Genomic DNA, 20,947 nt, shown 5'->3' with positions numbered 1-20,947 from the left:
TGATTTGCTGTGATTGAATCGGCTTACAACATGCTAATTTCGGCCTGCATGCTTACACCAGCTTCACCTTTATGAAAAGGTTGCGTGTTAAGGCGGTCACTTTCATGCTTGACCTCTGTGGTCGGAGGGCATAACCCGTGGCAAGCCGTGAAGGTTGCGGGGTCTTTCCGTGCTGATAGCACGTCAGCACCCGGTACGTGATTGAAGTGACCTTACTGCAGCAGCAAAGGGCTAAGCTCTCATTACTCAGTAAGTGCATGGTAACATGGGAAGCCCATCACCTTGTCTCGTGGTGCAGGTTTTCCTGTGATCCGTTAGACCCACCAGAGCCATCTTGACAAGTCACAGCACTGAGAAAGCTTGAGGCGCTCCGCCTGACCACCCCACCTCCACCCCAGCGAGACTTAGCTATGCTTATTGTTGTAAGGTAGTTGATGAGGGCCTGTCAGATGTGAACAATGTGTAAGCTCCCAAACCTGTTTCAGTCATGTATAAGGCTATGCCTGTCGGCGTCGGTGTCGGGCTGGTGTGTGTGTGCCCACCTGTGAGAGTTGAAAGTTGCCTTGTATCCTTTTAGGTGGGATTAAGCACTGTTACTAGGGTCATGGTTTAATGCACCTGTCAGGTTGGAGACAGGGAAGGGATGTCCCCACCCTGCGGACAGACAGATAGAGTTACAGAGAGATGTAGAAATCCATAGGGCCAGCCATTCAACAGGAACACTTTGATGTCTTCAAGGTGCTAGCCTGAATCAACATCAGATCTGTGATGGGTAATGTCATATGGAATGACACAGACGATAGGTTAAACGCATGAAGGGTTCTGTGTAACCCCACACATGGGTAGGCTAACTGTTGTTTACATGTCAGGCTGCTAGAATATGACCCAGTAATTAGCTAGAATAACATCCACCACACCCAAAATGATAACGTTCTGTTAACCTTTCAGAGTTGGTAAAGGTCTACGTAGCTGGGGGCTCCACTAAGTGATTGTCACTGAACAGGAAGAGCATCAATGTTTGGCTCCTACAGAGAAAAACCACAATAATATCATGACCTGGCATCTAGGTAGAATAACATCCACTATGTCATGTATGTTGTGAACACACGCACACACACACACACACACACACACACACACACACACACACACACACACACACACACACACACACACACACACACACACACACACACACACACACACACACACACACACACATGCAGCAAGTGGAACACAGCAGAGAAGCATCATCAAAGGTTAAGTAGCTGGGGGAATGAAGCAGGAGGAAGTAAAAGGGTTAAGTAGCTGGGGGAACGCAACAGGAGGAAGTAAAAGAGTTAAGTAGCTGGGGGAATGCAGCAGGAGGAAGTAAAAGGGTTAAGTAGCTGGGGGAATGCAGCAGGAGGAAGTAAAATAGTTAAGTAGCTGGGGGAATGCAGCAGGAGGAAGTAAAAGAGTTAAGTAGCTGGGGGAATGCAGCAGGAGGAAGTAAAATAGTTAAGTAGCTGGGGGAATGCAGCAAGAGGAAGTAAAATGGTTAAGTAGCTGGGGGAATGCAGCAGGAGGAAGTACAAGGGTTAAGTATTTGGGGGAATGCAGCAGGAGGAAGTAAAAGGGTTAAGTAGCTGGGGGAATGCAGCGGGAGGAAGTAAAAGGGTTAAGTAGCTGGGGGAATGCAGCAGGAGGAAGTAAAATGGTTAAGTAGCTGGGGGAATGCAGCGGGAGGAAGTAAAAGAGTTAAGTAGCTGGGGGAATGCAGCGGGAGGAAGTAAAGGACTTAAGCAGCTGGGGGAATGCAGCGGGAGGAAGTAAAGGAGTTAAGTAGCTGGGGGAATGCAGCGGGAGGAAGTAAAAGAGTTAAGTGTCTGGGGGAATGCAGCGGGAGGAAGTAAAAGGGTTAAGTAGTTGAGGGAATGCGGCGGGAGGAAGTAAAATAGTTAAGTATCTGGGGGAATGCAGCGGGAGGAAGTAAAAGAGTTAAGTAGCTGGGGGAATGCAGCGGGAGGAAGTAAAAGGGTTAAGTAGCTGGGGGAATGCAGCAGGAGGAAGTAAAAGGGTTAAGTAGCTGGGGGAATGCAGCAGGAGGAAGTAAAATGGTTAAGTAGCTGGGGGAATGCAGCAGGAGGAAGTTAAAGGGTTAAGTAGCTGGGGGAATGCAGCAGGAGGAAGTAAAAGGGTTAAGTAGCTGGGGGAATGCAGCAGGAGGATGTAAAAGGGTTAAGTAGCTGGGGGAATGCAGCGGGAGGAAGTCTCATCAGAGTCAGTAAAAGGGTTAAGTACATTTGGGTACTCTTGGTGATTGATGCTCTTCCTGTGCAGTGACAGTGACCAGGTGGTATCAAGGGTATCTGTTCTCCAACTGTCCTCTGTCACTGTAAGCGGCCTGCATGATGACAGGTCTGTCCCCCAACCCCACTCAATGGCTCCTTAGGTGGATCACATCCTTAATATACAGAGTGATGATGAGAGTAGTGAGGATCACATACCTTTACCCACGGTATATTGGCTATATATCACAAACCCAAGAGGAGGCTTATTGCTATTTAACTGGTTACCAACGTAAAACTGAACATTTTGTCATACCTGTGGTATACTGTCTGATATACCATGGCTTTCAGCCAATCAGAATTCATGGCTCAAATCACCCAGTTTATAATAGCAGGTATATTATACAGTGTCCAATTCCCCTGCTTCTGTATTGGATAGGTAGTTTGGCTCTGTTGTACTAGGTCACATTCATTTGGCACCAAACGGACTGAAACAGGTAATGAATACGATCCCACTGGAACGGGAAGAGGCTATCATGACCTGACCTAGTTCAAGTTTAATTGTAAAGTTAAAGTTTAAAGTACAGTGAAATGCCCAACCTACAAGCTCCACCCAACAGTGCAGCAATCAACATAAAAATATCACAACCAATAATGAAAAATCTGAACAAATATTGGTTGTGATATTTTTATGTTGATTGCTGCACTGTTAGGTGGAGCTTGCAGATTGGGCATATATATATATATATATATATATATATATATATATATATATATATATATATATATATATATATATATATATATATATATATATATACTGTATAGTGTATAGTAAAGAAAACATGAGAAATACAAAATAAGAGAGGAAGCTATATACAGGGTCAGTGTCACTGGAAGTGGGCGTGGCTAAGTAAAACCATTAAAACTCTCTCTTTCATGCACAAGGTGCATCACCTTTCGTTCTCTCTGAACTTTAACCTTTCCATTTGTGTTTGTTTACCATCGCCCTAGGCAACCATACCTAGCAAATCCTTCCTTAGGGGGTCATGCAAATATTTAAACTGTTGTTCATGTAAATTCTACCTTTTTTTGAAGGATTTTTCTTTCTTTCTACACCTATTATGCATAGTGTGTATCTAGTAGGTGTGTGATATTCAGAGGCTGGTTAGTTTTGAGAGGGTGTTTCCCAGACGGTTGAAAGTGTTGGAAGTGTTTTGCATAATTGGTACATACTGACTTCATCAGTCTAGTTCTCAGGCAGAACATGTTTTACATGTGGTTTACAGTTTAATCCAGGTTAATGGCAATCCTTTCTCATGTAGATCGATATAGAGGTTGCAAATACAACAAAGATAATCCAATCAAATCAAATGTTATTGGTCATAAACATGTGTTTAGCAGATGTTATTGTGGTCTGTAGCGAAATGCTTGTCTCTAGCTCCAACAGTGCAGTAATATCTAACAAGCAATATCTAACAATTTCACAACAATTGACACAATACACAGAAATCTAAAGTAAAGGAATGGAATTAAGAATATATACATTTTGGGACGAGTAACATCAGAGCGGCATAGACTAAGATGCAGTAGAATAGAATATAATACAGTATATACATATGAGATGAGTAATGCAAAATATGTAAACATTATTAAAGTGACTAGTGTTCCATTATTAAAGTGGCCAGTTATTTCAAGTCTATGTATATAGGGCAGCAGCCTCTAATGTGCTAGTGATGGCTTTTTAACAGTCTGATGACCTTGAGATAGAAGCTGTTTTTCAGTCTCTCGGTCCCAGCTTTGATGCACCTGTACTGTCCTTGCCTTCTGGATGATAGCAGGGTGAACAGGCAGTGGCCCGGGTGGTTGTTGTCCGTGAAGATTTTTTTGGCCTTCCTGTGACATCAAGTTCTGTAGGTGTCCTGGAGAGCAGGTAGTTTGCCGTTTATGCGTTGGGCACCCTCTGGAGAGCCCTGTGGTTGTGGGTGGTGCAGTTGCCGTACCAGGCGATGATACAGCATGACAGGTTGCCATCAATTGTGTGTCTGTAAAAGTTTGAGGGTTTTAGGTGCCAAGCCAACTTTCTTCATCCTCCTGAGTTTGAAGAGGTGCTGTTATTCACCACTCTGTCTGTGTGGGTGGACCATTTCAGTTTGTCAGTGATGTGTATGCCGAGGAACTTGAAGCTTTCCACCAACTCCACTGCGGTCCCGTCGATGTGGATACGGGGTGCTCCCTCTGCTTTTTCTACGATCAGCTCCTTTTGTTTTGTTGACATTGAGTGAGAGGTTATTTTCCTGTCACCACACACCCAGGGCTCTCACCTCCTCTCTGTAGGCTGTCTTGTCATTGTTGGTAATCAGGCCTACTACTGTTGTCACTGCAAACTTGATGATTGAGTTGGAGGCGTGTGTGGCCACGCAGTCATGGGTGAACAGGGAGTACAGGAGGGGGCTGAGCACGCATCCTTGTGGGGCCCCAGTGTTGAGGATCAGCAAAGTGGAAGTGTTGTTTACCTTCACCACCTGGGGGCGGCCCGTCAGGATGTCCAGGGCCCAGTTGCACAGGGCGGGGTTCAGACCCAGTGTCTCAAGCTTAGTGATGAGCTTGAAGGGTACTATGGTGTTGAATGCTGACCTATAGTCAATGAACATAATTCTTACATATGTATTCCTTTTGTCCAGATGGGCTAGTGCAGTGCGATGGCGATTGCATAGTCTGTGGATCTATTGGGGCGGTAGGCAAATTGAAGTGGGTCTAGGGTGTCAGGTAAGGTGGAGGTCCTTGACTAGTTTCTCAAAGCACTTCATGATGACAGAAGTTAAGTGCTACGGGGTGACAGTCATTTTGTTCAGTTACCTTTGCTTTCTTGGGTACAGGAACAATGGTGGACATCTTGAAGCAATTGGGGACAGCAGACTGGGATAGGGAGAGATAGAATATGTCCGTAAACACTCCAGCCAGCTGGTCTGCGCATGCTCTGAGCCGGCAGCCTTGCGAGGGTCAACACGCTTAAACCGTGGACCGTGTCGGTTGCACTGTGTTATCCTCAAAGCGGGCGATGAAGGTATTAAGCTTGTTCGGAAGCAAGATGTCAGTGTCTCCGACGTGGCTGGTTTTCCCTTTGTAGTCCCTGATTGTCTGTAGACCTTGCCACATACGTCTCGTGTCTGAGCCGTTGAATTGCTACTCCACTTTGTCTCTCTACTAACGTTTTTCCTGTTTGATTGCCTTACGGAGGGAATGCCATGGTTAAATGCGATTCTTTGCGTTTTCAGTTTGCGCGAATGCTGCCATCTATCCACGATTTCTGGTTAGGGTAGGTTTTAATAGCCATAGTGGGTACAACATCTGCTATACACTTCCTAATAAACTCAGTCATCGTATCAGTGTATTCGTCAATGTTTTTCTCGGAGGCTACCCGGATCATATCCCAGTCCGTGTAATCAAAAAAATCTTGAAATGTGGATTCCGATTGGTAAGACCAGCGTTGAATAGTTCTGTTTGAGTTTCTGCATATAGGAAAGGAGGAGCAAAATGGAGTCGTGATCAGATTTGCCGAAGGGAGGGCGGGGGAGGGCCTTGTAGTCATCCCGGAAGTTGGAGCAGTGGTCAAGTGTTTTAGCAGCGTGAGTACGGCTGTCAGTATGTTGAAAGAACTTCGGCAGAGTCTTCCTCAAATTTGATTTGTTAAAATCCCCAGCTACAATAAATGCGGCCTCAGGATATATGGTTTCCAGTTTGCATAAAGTCCAGTCAAGTTGTTTGAGGGCCGTCGTGGTATCGGCTTGAGGGGGAATATACACGGCTGTGACTATAACCGAAGAGAATTCTCTTGGGAGGTAATACGATCGCCATTTGATTGTGAGGTATTCTCAGTCGGGTAAAAAAAAGGACTTGAGTTCCTGTATGCTATCACAATCACACCTTGAGTAGTTAATCTTGAAACATACACCCCCACCAGAGAGATATTTATTCCGGTCTGAGCGATGAACTAAGAAGCCAACTGGCTGTACGGACTCAGACAGTATATCCCGAGAGAGCCATGTCTCCGTGAAACAGAGTACGTACCAATCCCCGATGTCTCTCTGGAAGGAAATCCTCGCCCTGAGCTCGTCAACTTTATTATCCAGAGACTGAACATTAGCGAGTAATATACTCGGAAGTGGTGGGTGGTGTGCACGCCTCCTGAGTCGGACTAGAAGTCCTCTCTAGTTCTTCCCAGCTGTATGTAGTAATAATGTAAGAAATAACACAAAACAAATAAAAAATCCTGAAAAGTTGCCTAGGAACTAGAAGCACGGCTGCCCTACATGTCGGCGCCATCTGCCCTATCTGTCACCCTACTTTTACAGTAACTCAAGAGTTGCTACATTTTTATTTGAATGGATCTTTTCTTACATTTGTACACACACAAATAATTCTCTGTTGTCCAAGAGATGACACAAACACTCATAATTCTGTAGTAGGCTGATGCTATAAAAGGACTGGGGTGATTGGCTTGGCACCGAGTCTCTGGTGTGGAGGAAAGCTCCACAGTGTTTCCTGGAAACAATCACAACTCCCACACCTACTCTGGAGGCTGCTACCGACATTCCGGCCGGGAGGGAGTGATTCAATTTGATTCACTTGTGTGCTTTTTATCATTCCAGGAACCATGAGTGTGTATGAAGTAACACATATCCCCCTAACACCAACACTCTGCCTGTAAAGCTGTGTTGGTGTGGTACGGTATTCATAACAGAAAGTTCCAGAATTTCAAGATAAACAGTGGACATATGCAACATGTGCAACAGGGGACACATGGGGAGCAGAGTTATAAATCAGACATGTAGTTTGGTTCAGATTGTTGCCTTTGGATGCTGTTCAGTGTCCTCTGAGAGGAGGGGAGAGGGCAGAGCAATTGACCCTGCCAAAACACAGAGGAACAACGTACAGACCTCATGTGGACCTCATGAGTCCCAGTCATTGAGGCTGTATTTATGAGTTGCTCTGGGACCATGGAAACACATCCGGTCCTAGGCTAAGAGTTTATTTATACCTCACTGCCCTCATCAGGGGATTTCTCAACAACACACCCTAGTTAGTATACATAAGCATCATACTGTAAATTCCGAGAATTTCTTTCTAAGTGATATTTAATCTAGGGGAAGTATCTCCCATTATCTGTGAAGCCCTTAAACCCTTATCAAAGCTATGGGATTTCCCACTAAAGAATACTGGTTAGTGGACAATCTCCTGTTTTAAAGCTGAAAGACCTAAACACACAAGACAACTGTTCACCTGCAACAAGGTGCAAGATCCCATACAAGATTATGCAAGCGGCTCATAGGACTCCTTTTATATGTTATAAATTAAAGCAGAATTCTCTGACACCTGTTGTAAGTATAAGAAGGAAAAAGGCCATCTCATGGCCATCTTTTTTTGGACTTGCCCATGAATTAGAATTTTCGGGGAAAATTTCAAAATGAAGCTGTGGAGCATGTTCATATGTCCTATAAGAATGGACCTGTGGCTCTTTGGACTAGGTGTCGTCGGGAATAGGCCCTCACTTACCTTAGCACAGCTCAATCTTCTTCAAAAATGACTATTTGTGGCCTGCAACTGCATTTTCCTTAACCGGATGAAAGACGAGCCACCAACAATAATTCAGGGGTACTGTGAGATCTTTAAAGTGTGAAAATCAGTGCTATATTTAGGAACAAGGAAGGTGATTTCTATACAATATTTGACCCCTTTTTACTATCCTTTCCCCCTAATCTTCCCAGATACCTGAAGACGTGTCAATGTAAAAATTCTATGAATTTATTGGTCAACTGGACCCTGGTCTCTTTCGTGTATAAAATGAATATCTTGTTGTATAGGCCTCTATACTCTTTTAGGGGTACTTTACACACTACATTCACAAAGTATTCAAACCCATGGACTTATTCCACATTTGTTGTGTTACAGCCTGAATTCAAAATGGATTCATATTTTCTTTTTTCTCTAACCTATCTACACACAACACCCCATAATGATACAGTTAAAAAAATGTTTTTAGACATTTTTACAGATGTATTGAAAATGAATATCTCATTTACATAAGTATTCACACCCCTGAGTCAATACCATGTTATAATCATCTTGGCAGTGATTACAGCTGTGAGATTTGCACACCGGGATTGTTTCACATTTGCCCGTCTATTATTTTCAAAATTCTTCAAGCTCTGTCAAATTGGTTGTTGATCATTGCTCGAAAACCATTTTCAAGTCTTGCTATAGATTTTCAAGCCGATTTAAGCCAAAACTGTAACTCGGCCATACAGGAACATTCACTGTCTTCTTGTTAAGCAGCTCCAGTGTAGATTTGGCCTTGTGTTTTAGGTTATTGTCCTGCTGAAATGTGAATTCATCTCCCAGTGTCTGTTAGAAAGCAGACTGAACCAGGTTGTCCTCTAGGTTTTTGCCTTTGCTTAGTGCAATTCCTTTTCTTTTTTATCCTGAAAAACTTCCTAGTCCTTAATGATGACAAGCATATCCATAACATGATGCAGCCACCACTATGCTTGAAAATACAGAGTGGACTCAGTAATGTGTTGTATTGAATTTGCCCCAAATATAACATTTTGTATTCAAGAAAAAAAGTTAATTGCTTTGCCGCACTTTTTGCATTATTACTTTAGTGCCTTGTTGCAAACAGGATTTATGTTTCTGTACAGAATTCCTTATTTTCACTCTGTCAATGTTGATCCATCCTCAGTTTTCTGCTATCACAGCCATTAAACTCTGTAACTGTTTTAAAGTCACCATTGGTCTCGTGGTGAAATCCCTGAACGGTTTAATTCCTCTCCAGGATACTGAGTTAAGAAGGACGTCTGTATCTTTGTAGTGACTGGGTGTATTGATCCACCATCCAAAGTGTTATTAGTAACTTCACCATGCTCAAAGGGATATTCAATGTCTGCATATCATTTATTTTTTACACATCTACCAATAGGTGCCCTTCTTTGCGAGGCATTGGAAAACCATACTTTTATCTCTCCTCGGTGCACATTCCTAAACCTTCCCAAACCTCTCTGTTTCCCTCAATACTCATCAGCAGTAAACGCTAGTGATTTTTCTGTGTATACCCGTTAGAATGGGAAAAACCAGTGCCTTAAGTGACTTTGAGTGTGGTGTGATTGTCGGTGCCAGGCACGCCAGATCCAGTGTCTCAGAAACGGCCCCCCTCCTGTGCTTTTCACGCGAGAAGGATGCGACAAACAAACAAAACATCCAGTCAGTGGTAGTCCTGTGGTCGAAAACAGCTTGTTGATTAGAGCGATTCGAAGGAGAATGACAGGCCACAAACAGACAAGTAACAGCGCAGTACAACAGTGGTGTGCAGAATGGCATCTCGGAACGCACAACTCATCATGCCTTGTCACGGGTGGGCTATTGCAGCAGACAACAACACCGGTTCCACTCCTATCAGCTAAAAACAAGAACAAGCGGTTCCAGTTGGCACGCGATCACCAACGCTGGACAATTGAGGAGTGGAGAAACATCACTTGGAACATGACAGTGAGTTCAGTTTACCTGAGTGGCCTGGTCAGTCACCTGACCTCAACCCGATAGAGCATCTTTGGACAGCCCATCTAACAGCCCTTCACTTCACCTCTTAGGTTACCATCATCATTACTACCTATGATGTTCAAAGCCCCCTCTTTGTAAAGCCTGATGCAAATCAAATACAAATTAGTCTTCTCTCTTGACAATGTGATATCTGCGTCTGGTTGAGAAGAAAGACCTGATGAATCCCGATTGTACAGTACATTCACACTGAGACACCCGCTTAACCCTAGACATGCACACACACACACACACACACCTCTTCACCTGTGTGAATAATAAAGCCATAGCCCTTTTTAACGAATATCGGTTTACTTGCTAAATGGATGTAACAATGTTGTCAGTTGTTGTCTGTTGAGGCTGGTGATTCATGACACAACGGCGATGCTTTGGTATTACCATTTACATTTTAGTCATTAAGCAGACACTCTTATTTTCACCTAGTCGGCTCTGGGATTCAAACCAGCAACCTTTTGATTACTGGCCCAACCGCTAGCCTACCTGCCACCCAGAAGATCTCTTTTTAGTTTTTCGCTTGTACTGCGGGAAATTAATTGGTTAGTAGGATCATAGAGTTAGGAATTAGAATTCGATTAGGATATGTGACCGACCCCATCGATTCGGTCTAAAGTAGGGAGCTACAAAATGGTATATAATGTACTGCAGTTGGGGAACAATGGGTGAGTAATTCGACTTTGAAAGTTGATAAACGTGGCCCTTGAATGTTTCGGTACAACTTCTGGAGAGCTCTTCTTTGTCTCCACCTATTTAGCATAGTGCACACCCTCTTAAGCCTTAGCCCCACCCATATCTTTAAGGATTCACATTTGAGGCCATGTGCTAAACAGAGGGAGTAAGGATAAACAGACTAAAAGTGGTGAAAGTATAATAGACTACAATAAGGAAAAACTCCAGGTAAAAATACACTTTATCTAATCCTTGGCCTATATCCTAATCTGACTTTGGTGCAGGTCATGTTGTTCGTCTCTGGTAAACACACACTCTATCAAATAATGTGTATGTTTATTTGTCACATGCACAGGATATAGAAGGTGGAAACTGTACAGTGAAATGGTTACTTGCGTATTTGCATAGCAGCAATATAAAAAAATTGTGTCCGGATAAAAAAATATTTGATAAATATTTCTAATTATTAGATGATGCTTACCCAGACACACTTCTCTAAATGTATGGGTCCTGTGAAAGGAAATGCTATAACCACCACCCCCCTAGCCACATCTAGCGAAGTGGATGGGTCCCTATTGTCTAGACATGTACACATGTTCATGAAATACAATAGATTGCCTTAATCACCCCCAGACACACCTAGCTAACTTGATGAGTCATGTAATTATCTGGTGAAGTGGAGCATTTTGTTTAGACATGTAGCTAGCGAGCTAAACAATGAACCATAATCCTAACCCCCATACTACTAGCAATGCAAACAGATTGTCATAGCTAGCCAGGTAGCTAAAACTAGCCAACTAGGTTCAATGTTAGCTAGCTCGCTAAAACTAGGCTACAACTAAATCAAATCAAATTTTATTTGTCACATGCGCCGAATACAACAGGTTACAGTGAAATGCTTACTTACAAGCCCTTAACCAACTGTGCAGTTTTAAGATAAATAAGTGTTAAAGTATTTACTAAAATAAACTGAAGTAAAGAATACATTTTACATAAAGAAGAAAATAGAAAAATAACTAATAATTAAAGAGCAACAATAAAATAACAGTAGCGAGGCTATGTACGGGGGTACTGGTAACTAGCAATGCAAATAGCTTTCTGAGATGCTAATAATATTACTACACAGATCATACACGTGGCGTTAGCTAGCGATCCAGCAAGCTATTGTTCTCTAGCTAGATAATAGTACGCTTTAACTTACAATGAAAATGACTTTCTGAAATTAGAAACATAATATCTGAAAATGTAGCTAGACTCTTACCCGTATACATAGATGAAGGCTTCACGGCAGACTGGAACCCCTTTTAACTCTGTTTTGTTTGTACAGCTTGTTTGACCCACATTGTGTCAAGTCACTCCGGTTCACACTGACCATGTTCAGAAAGTAGTCCATCACAACTCTTCCCCCACTGATCTTTGTCAATAGCGCCTGATAAATTTTGGCAGCAATGTTGTTGAGAGCAGTAGGAACACTTTTGCAGTTCTCCATGGCCAACGTTACATCTTTCAAAAAAAGCTGCAGTAGCAAGGATTATCTACACATACTGAGCAGCTCATGTTATAGACAGATAGATGTGTGCTACATGGCAGACCAATCCGAACTCATCTCTCGGCATGTCCAGCTCATCCATCATCTCAGCTTTTTCCGTGGCCGAACCAACTCGGCTCGAAGTTTTAACAACTGTATTCCTATTTACAGACGGCATACAAGTTTGTTTAGAAGGCATTTCTGCCATTTCTGCCAAAAGACGCAAATGCCTCTCCTGTGGAGTAGCAACATACACCTAACTTCCTGAAACGGGTCACATAATATTGCTTCAAGGTTAGAAGTTAGAATCCTAGGTCCAGTTTCCCAGACAAAGATTAAGCTTATCCATGGGCTAAAAATCACTTTCAACGAAGATTCTCCGTTGACCTTATGCTTTTTAGTCCAGAAGTAGGATTGTTTAGAAGGGGTACGGGAAACCAGTCCTTAGTGCCTGAAGACAAGTGCAGTTGTATGTTTGTGGAGCAGAGGTCAGTCGTCTGTAAGAGAAGTCTCATATTCAGGCCATCTGCCCACTCTTTAATCTGACCTAGGATCAGGTCAGTTGTGACCTGTCGTAAATTTACAGTCCTGTTAGAAAGAGAAAGTCGTCTGCTTTTCCCCCTTTTACTTTCATAATGAGAATTCAGCCCAAACAGTGGTAGAAGGGTTGTAGACTTGAAGTAATGTGAGTTCCACGGTGGAATGCAATACCAAGGGAGCCTCATAGGTGACCTGATGACAGTTTTATCAAATTACAATTTTATTGAATATCAAATTAACTGATCAAATATTTGCTTTAATTCTCTCATATAAATATAAATATTGCAATTGTAATTTAACTTTATCCCAAGAATATTAAAATAATTTCTAACAAAGTGTAACATTTCATCATCATTTTTATTTTATTTTTAATTTTTTTACATTTCACTTCTATTTTGAATGGATAGACCTATATACTGTATATATCAATTGATATAGAACAGAGTAGAAATCCATATACCTTTGAGAAATAAAAGGACCCACATGAGATGGGCAGGGCTGTTGTGAAAGTGAAACTTTCACCCATCCATTAGAAAGCATTTTTTCTCTCCTTCGACTGTCGCACCATGAAAAGCGAGTGTGTTTGCATTCTTGCGCTCCGGAAGGTAGGTGAGCGCTTCTTGAGAACTCTTTTGAAGTTATAGCAACGCAGGGGAGCCCCGAAGTTCCAACTGTAGCAATTTCGTTATTTCATCTGGGAATAGTTTATGAACGGGAAGATCACCTGCCCGAGATGAGCTATGCAGAAAGAAGCAGATATTTGTACAGCAAAATGTGTTGTGTAGGTGAGTGGTAGAAATAGAAATTATGACACGGGGAAAGGGCAAAGTAGGCGTTCCCCACGCTGGTTCTAGTCCTACAGTAGTAAATATGATCACATGTAATACAAATGTAGTTTCTGGTAATAATTGAAGTTTATAGTTGATATTAAATCTATGGTATAGGGCCCTGTGTTTTGCGCAATCATTTGACATAGCAAGATTTGTTCCTGTATATTAAACCTAATCCAGAAATGAGAAATACACCAAAAAATGCAAACAATTGTCTAAGGATGGTGCTGGACCATCATATAGAAAAGTGTTAAAACCCAGGCGTGTAACATAATAGAGCAAAACACAGGGCCCTAGAACATGAAAGTTAATATACTATTATTTTCACTTGATAGTTTCCATTTCCAAGTGAAAATGTTGATACCTCAAGTGTGTTGTTGATTAGGCTACCCTTTCTTTCAATGAATGGCCATTTCAATCTTGGGCAACTGAATGGATTCAGAATGTATGGTATAATTCTCAAATAAATACATAATAGTAAATACATATTAGATACATATTAGCATGTGAGATTTGTGAATGGGGGTGAAAGCGTACGAGACTTGATTAGCTGTCTCTTTTTAGTGTTACAGTTAAACTAGTCCTGGATTCCAGTTATATAATGGTGAATGTTTTGCTGATTGCCTCCAGCTGTCTCATGTCCAACTCACTTCCATATGTGTTTAAAGTAGAACACTGAAGGAGCTCTTACTCCCCAGCTCTCACTCGAATCACAAATGACTACCATCATGGGCTTTGGCAAGCCTTTCCAATGGGGTGGGTCTTCTTGACTCAGAATCCCACACGAATATACACATGAATTAGGCAACCAACTATTTGTTCTCTATGCATGGGAACTGCCTACAGGTCAAACTGTTAACAGTTTAGTATTAGTCTATAGTAATTAATAACTACTCCATATAAGTGTACAAATAACAACGCACTTTTTATTCCTCTGTAACAAAGTTCACAGGTTGTTATTGCGCTCCGGGTGTGACATGGCAGCTGGGTAATATGCAGATTGAGTGACTGAGGGAGGGGTTTCATTGGGTAGGGATAGTGCGCTGTGGATAACTCACCCTGACTGGATTAAGGACAGTTAGGAACAAGGGTGTCATTCAGCTATTATAAATATTACTGTTTTAGAGACACTGATGACGAGTCGTGTCTTAAGAAACACTTCCAGTTCCATGTAACTATCTATAACCCCATTTTAGAGTATTCCGTGTGTATGGAGTCTAGTCCATAAATGAACCCTGAGAGGGTCTGAATGGCACCATCATTATATTAGCTTTTTCATACATTTCCTTTTGTGTGATTTGAAATGTCTACCGTATGCAGGATTGGTAGGTTTTCAAGACTTTTTTTGTTGTTGTTCATTTTTCATAATAACTAGATCCAGGAGTTTTTCTTCTCACCATGTAACTTGACTATAATTCTCCTGGTTAGGTCATGGCCACAGAAAAAAAAAATATAGCAACGTAATAACAAGGCCAGGAAAAGTCACTTTGTTGTGCTTTGTTGTCATCTAGTGTTCACTCCGTGAACTTTCTATTATTTTCTCCCTCCAGAGGAGAACCACTTTTTTCCTTTCTCTCTGAAGTTAGTCAATCATGGAAGACACAGCTCCCCGTCTAAAAATATAGCCATGAGTAATATAAGTAAAAAATAACCCAGCCACAGGCGCAAAAAGCTACCGTCTGTTTGGAGAAGTTGCCACAGCAACCCCTCTCAGGTTCCCCTTTTTCCACATTCAAATGTACCGTCGGTCAGATAATTCTCGATTCAGCCCTCCACTAATGTTAATCAAATATGGAAACCAGTAATAATGATTTTTGAAGGAATAGGGAATGAAGTGAGAGTGATGTTTTGACAGGTATTTCTCAGTAGCAATATGTAATTTCCATTTTTGCATACTTTAAATAAAGCGTCTGTTGCCCTCAGTCGAAAAGTATTGTTTGTAATGAGTGCATCGGCTGGTGTAGTATGATACCATCTCCAATAGAGGGAGACTGGGTGTTGTATTGTACAGGTACCGTACCTACACCTTGATTAAACAGACTCCCTTTTCTCTTTGTGTAAGTTTACTCAAGGAAAGTCCATGAGAGTGAGCGTTAATTCACAGATGTGGGGCTTTCCACCATGGCTCCAGGAGCGGTAGACTAATTAGCCATTTTTAACCTCAGCTGTCAGGGCTAATCCATTCGGTGCTGAGTCGGAGTTAAATTGGGCTTACAGCTTCATCTTTCGATCTAGTTCTGACTATGACGTCTCATCCTGCTGCAGGGATTTAGATCTGTGAAGATAATGTCGGACAGCGAGTGAGTCATTCCATAGCAGCGGCAGCAATCCCCTCTTGCCCTGTTATACAGACAATAAAAGTGCAACAAAGACTGGACAATATGTCTGTTGATCTTTATGAATATTTCAAAGGTACACTGTGCTGAAGTTCCTTTGATTTCTATTTCTTTGTGAGACGCAGCTGACCCAAACTGGGTGTGCTCACACACACACACACACACACACACACACACACACACACACACACACACACACACACACACACACACACACACACACACACACACACACACACACACACACACACACACACACACACACACACACACACACACACACACACACACACACGCGCGCACACACACACACACACACACAGTCAGGAACAAGGTGTATCCCACCTGTTCCTCTTGGTTTTATTTTATTAACATTCCGAGTACACGCTCCCACTTGCATTGGGCTGGAGTGACAGGACAGTGGGAGGGAGAGTCAGTGAGCGCTAGGCATCCTGAGGGAGGTGGATGTCCCTCTAAGGGAGGGGTGAGGCTGTTCCCTTCTCTGGAATGAGGGGCGTTAAACCCTACCCTCCTCTTCCTCCCCTCTTCTCAACTTTTCTCTCTCCGTGAGCTCAAGACTTTTTAAGTCATGACGGCGGATTGCTGTTTTGTTTAATCTCTGTTTTCCTAACGTTCCCTGTGACTACAAGTCCGATTGTCTCAGTCAACGATGCCTGACCTGATGATTTTTACAGATGTACTTGACATGAGCCATATACTGTACAAATGTTCATATGGAGAGCATAATGGCTTTGACATTCCAACTTTGAAGGGTCAGGCAATAGCATGGCATTTATGTGACCGTTTACAGTTGTGAACGAGTACAAACAGAAAGGGTGTGGCCGGAATAGTGTTGTGATTATCTTACGTTATCTTCTGTTATCTTCGGATGGTTCTCCATTCCTCTCCTCTTGAACTCTGGGTTAGAGTGTCTGCAGGGGACTCTTTTCTATCGCTGCAGGAGTAGGCCTACCTCTCCGGAGGTTTTTGCAATGGAAAACGGAAACAAACCTTTCTTAATGGATAAGTTCAGAAGGTCACTCCATGTTTCAGTCCTTTTGTGCCTCATGAACACGACCCTGGTTGGTTATGACTGTGATGCTTCTCTCTGCTGAGTTGAGATAGCGGAGTGAGTTGAGTAGGGTTGAGTACCATGAGAAGCTATTTGAAATGGAAACTAGTTGTTTTCTATTTGAAATGGAACCTAGTTGTTTTCTATTTGAAATATAACCTAGTTGTTTTCTATTTGAAATATAACCTAGTTGTTTTCTATTTGAAATGGAACCTAGTTGTTTTCTATTTGAAATATAACCTAGTTGTTTTCTATTTGAAATGGAACCTAGTTGTTTTCTATTTGAAATATAACCTAGTTGTTTTCTATTTGAAATGGAACCTAGTTGTTTTCTATTTGAAATGGAACCTAGTTGTTTTCTATTTGAAATGGAACCTAGTTGTTTTCTATTTGAAATATAACCTAGTTGTTTTCTATTTGAAATGGAACCTAGTTGTTTTCTATTTGAAATGGAACCTAGTTGTTTTCTATTTGAAATATAACCTAGTTGTTTTCTATTTGAAATATAACCTAGTTGTTTTCTATTTGAAATGGAACCTAGTTGTTTTCTATTTGAAATATAACCTAGTTGTTTTCTATTTGAAATGGAACCTAGTTGTTTTCTATTTGAAATATAACCTAGTTGTTTTCTATTTGAAATATAACCTAGTTATTTTCTATTTGAAATATAACCTAGTTGTTTTCTATTTGAAATATAACCTAGTTGTTTTCTATTTGAAATATAACCTAGTTGTTTTCTATTTGAAATATAACCTAGTTGTTTTCTATTTGAAATATAACCCAGTTGTTTTCTATTTGAAATATAACCTAGTTATTTTCTATTTGAAATATAACCTAGTTGTTTTCTATTTGAAATATAACCTAGTTGTTTTCTATTTGAAATGGAACCTAGTTGTTTTCTATTTGAAATATAACCTAGTTGTTTTCTATTTGAAATGGAACCTAGTTGTTTTCTATTTGAAATATAACCTAGTTGTTTTCTATTTGAAATGGAACCTAGTTGTTTTCTATTTGAAATATAACCTACTTGTTTTCTATTTGAAATGGAACCTAGTTGTTTTCTATTTGAAATGGAACCTAGTTGTTTTCTATTTGAAATATAACCTAGTTGTTTTCTATTTGAAATGTAACCTAGTTGTTTTCTATTTGAAATGGAACCTAGTTGTTTTCTATTTGAAATATAACCTAGTTGTTTTCTATTTGAAATGGAACCTAGTTGTTTTCTATTTGAAATGGAACCTAGTTGTTTTCTATTTGAAATGGAACCTAGTTGTTTTCTATTTGAAATATAACCTAGTTGTTTTCTATTTGAAATGGAACCTAGTTGTTTTCTATTTGAAATGGAACCTAGTTGTTTTCTATTTGAAATGGAACCTAGTTGTTTTCTATTTGAAATGGAACCTAGTTGTTTTCTATTTGAAATGGAACCTAGTTGTTTTCTATTTGAAATGGAACCTAGTTATTTTCTATTTGAAATGGAACCTAGTTGTTTTCTATTTGAAATGGAACCTAGTTATTTTCTATTTGAAATGGAACCTAGTTATTTTTTATTTGAAATGGAACCTAGTTATTTTCTATTTGAAATGGAACCTAGTTATTTTCTATTTGAAATGGAACCTAGTTATTTTCTATTTGAAATGGAACCTAGTTGTTTTCTATTTGAAATGGAACCTAGTTATTTTCTATTTTAAATGGAACCTAGTTGTTTTCTATTTTAAATGGAACCTAGTTGTTTTCTATTTGAAATGGAACCTAGTTATTTTCTATTTGAAATGGAACCTAGTTGTTTTCTATTTGAAATATAACCTAGTTGTTTTCTATTTGAAATGGAACCTAGTTGTTTTCTATTTGAAATGGAACCTAGTTGTTTTCTATTTGAAATATAACCTAGTTGTTTTCTATTTGAAATGGAACCTAGTTGTTTTCTATTTGAAATGGAACCTAGTTGTTTTCTATTTGAAATATAACCTAGTTGTTTTCTATTTGAAATATAACCTAGTTGTTTTCTATTTGAAATGGAACCTAGTTGTTTTCTATTTGAAATATAACCTAGTTGTTTTCTATTTGAAATATAACCTAGTTGTTTTCTATTTGAAATGGAACCTAGTTGTTTTCTATTTGAAATGGAACCTAGTTGTTTTCTATTTGAAATATAACCTAGTTGTTTTCTATTTGAAATGGAACCTAGTTGTTTTCTATTTGAAATATAACCTAGTTGTTTTCTATTTGAAATATAACCTAGTTGTTTTCTATTTGAAATGGAACCTAGTTGTTTTCTATTTGAAATGGAACCTAGTTGTTTTCTATTTGAAATATAACCTAGTTGTTTTCTATTTGAAATGGAACCTAGTTGTTTTCTATTTGAAATGGAACCTAGTTGTTTTCTATTTGAAATGGAACCTAGTTGTTTTCTATTTGAAATGGAACCTAGTTGTTTTCTATTTGAAATGGAACCTAGTTGTTTTCTATTTGAAATGGAACCTAGTTGTTTTCTATTTGAAATGGAACCTAGTTGTTTTCTATTTGAAATATAACCTAGTTGTTTTCTATTTGAAATATAACCTAGTTGTTTTCTATTTGAAATGGAACCTAGTTGTTTTCTATTTGAAATGGAACCTAGTTGTTTTCTATTTGAAATATAACCTAGTTGTTTTCTATTTGAAATGGAACCTAGTTGTTTTCTATTTGAAATATAACCTAGTTGTTTTCTATTTGAAATGGAACCTAGTTGTTTTCTATTTGAAATGGAACCTAGTTGTTTTCTATTTGAAATGGAACCTAGTTGTTTTCTATTTGAAATGGAACCCAGTTATTTTCTATTTGAAATATAACCTAGTTGTTTTCTATTTGAAATATAACCTAGTTGTTTTCTATTTGAAATGGAACCTAGTTGTTTTCTATTTGAAATATAACCTAGTTGTTTTCTATTTGAAATGGAACCTAGTTGTTTTCTATTTTAAATATAACCTAGTTGTTTTCTATTTGAAATGGAACCTAGTTGTTTTCTATTTGAAATATAACCTAGTTGTTTTCTATTTGAAATTGAACCTAGTTGTTTTCTATTTGAAATTGAACCTAGTTGTTTTCTATTTGAAATGGAAAACAACTACTGTACCACTGTTGATTTTGGATAAAAATCACAATTTCCGTCAACCCAATTTGGTAGATCTTTCAGAAACAAGGACGTAGTATTAATGGAACTGTTCAGAGGATTCACAGTGATATAGACGTGTTTGGTGTTTTCATCTGGGACTTTCTACTGATGCGTAGGCTTGCGGGCATAATTCTTTTCTATCTAGTATGGAGATGAATACACTACTGATCGTGTGGGATGCTGACTCGTTTCGACATCGGACAAACATCTGACAAAGTTTGGCTTTGAAGAGTCTCTAAGTTCTTTGAATATACATGAGCCTTGAAACTAAACATTGGGCGTACAAATTAGAGGGGTGGATCCCGGGGGTTTCCCTGTCTTCTCTCCACCAGAATGATCCATCCACATCATCCACATATAACCTAACGTAGTAGGCGTAAAAGAAACGCCTGAGCGGAGTTTCCACCTCTGGCTTGGTTGAAGTAGCTTTATCCCTGAAGACTGGATGCATCTGGTTGTTGGGAACTCTGCTAAGGGTGTCCACATATGAAGCCCAGTCAGTGTGAGAAACATTGAGGATAACCCCCAAGACACTCTACTTTAATATGTCCCGTTCTAGCAATGAGAGAACCTCAAGCATGCCATTTCGAGAGAGAGGAAAACACCTCTTCATGTTTTCAACAGTCTTGTTTTTAAAAGGCCAAGCGTTCCATCTGGTTTAGATGATGGAAAATGAGTGAGCAGGGTTATAAGCATGTGCACCTCAATGATACATCCTTTCTTTGGAGCGTCGTTGGCGAATACAGTTTCATGAGTAAGATTTTCCACGGTATCTCTGATGTTGGCTGCTCTTTTCAGTTTGGGCCTTCCTGTGACATTCCACATTTCCCGTTGTTATGCCCCCCTGGGCTTTGTATTGTTATGTGTGAAGTACCTAACACCCTGGTGTTGGTACAGTGCCTTCGGGAAATATTCAGACCCCTTGACTTTTTCCACT

The 20,947-nt window shown here is 40.2% G+C and overlaps 1 protein-coding gene across 17 annotated transcripts in view; it reads left to right on the top strand.

Moving 5' to 3' along the window:
• Positions 1–20,947, top strand: part of LOC110518458 (plectin) — a 160,168-nt gene that overhangs the window by 78,197 nt on the left and 61,024 nt on the right. The window lies entirely within an intron of this gene.

Source organism: Oncorhynchus mykiss, chromosome 3, assembly GCF_013265735.2.
Source record: "Oncorhynchus mykiss isolate Arlee chromosome 3, USDA_OmykA_1.1, whole genome shotgun sequence".
Lineage (NCBI taxonomy): Eukaryota > Metazoa > Chordata > Actinopteri > Salmoniformes > Salmonidae > Oncorhynchus > Oncorhynchus mykiss.
This window is presented reverse-complemented; position numbering and strand designations above follow the sequence as displayed.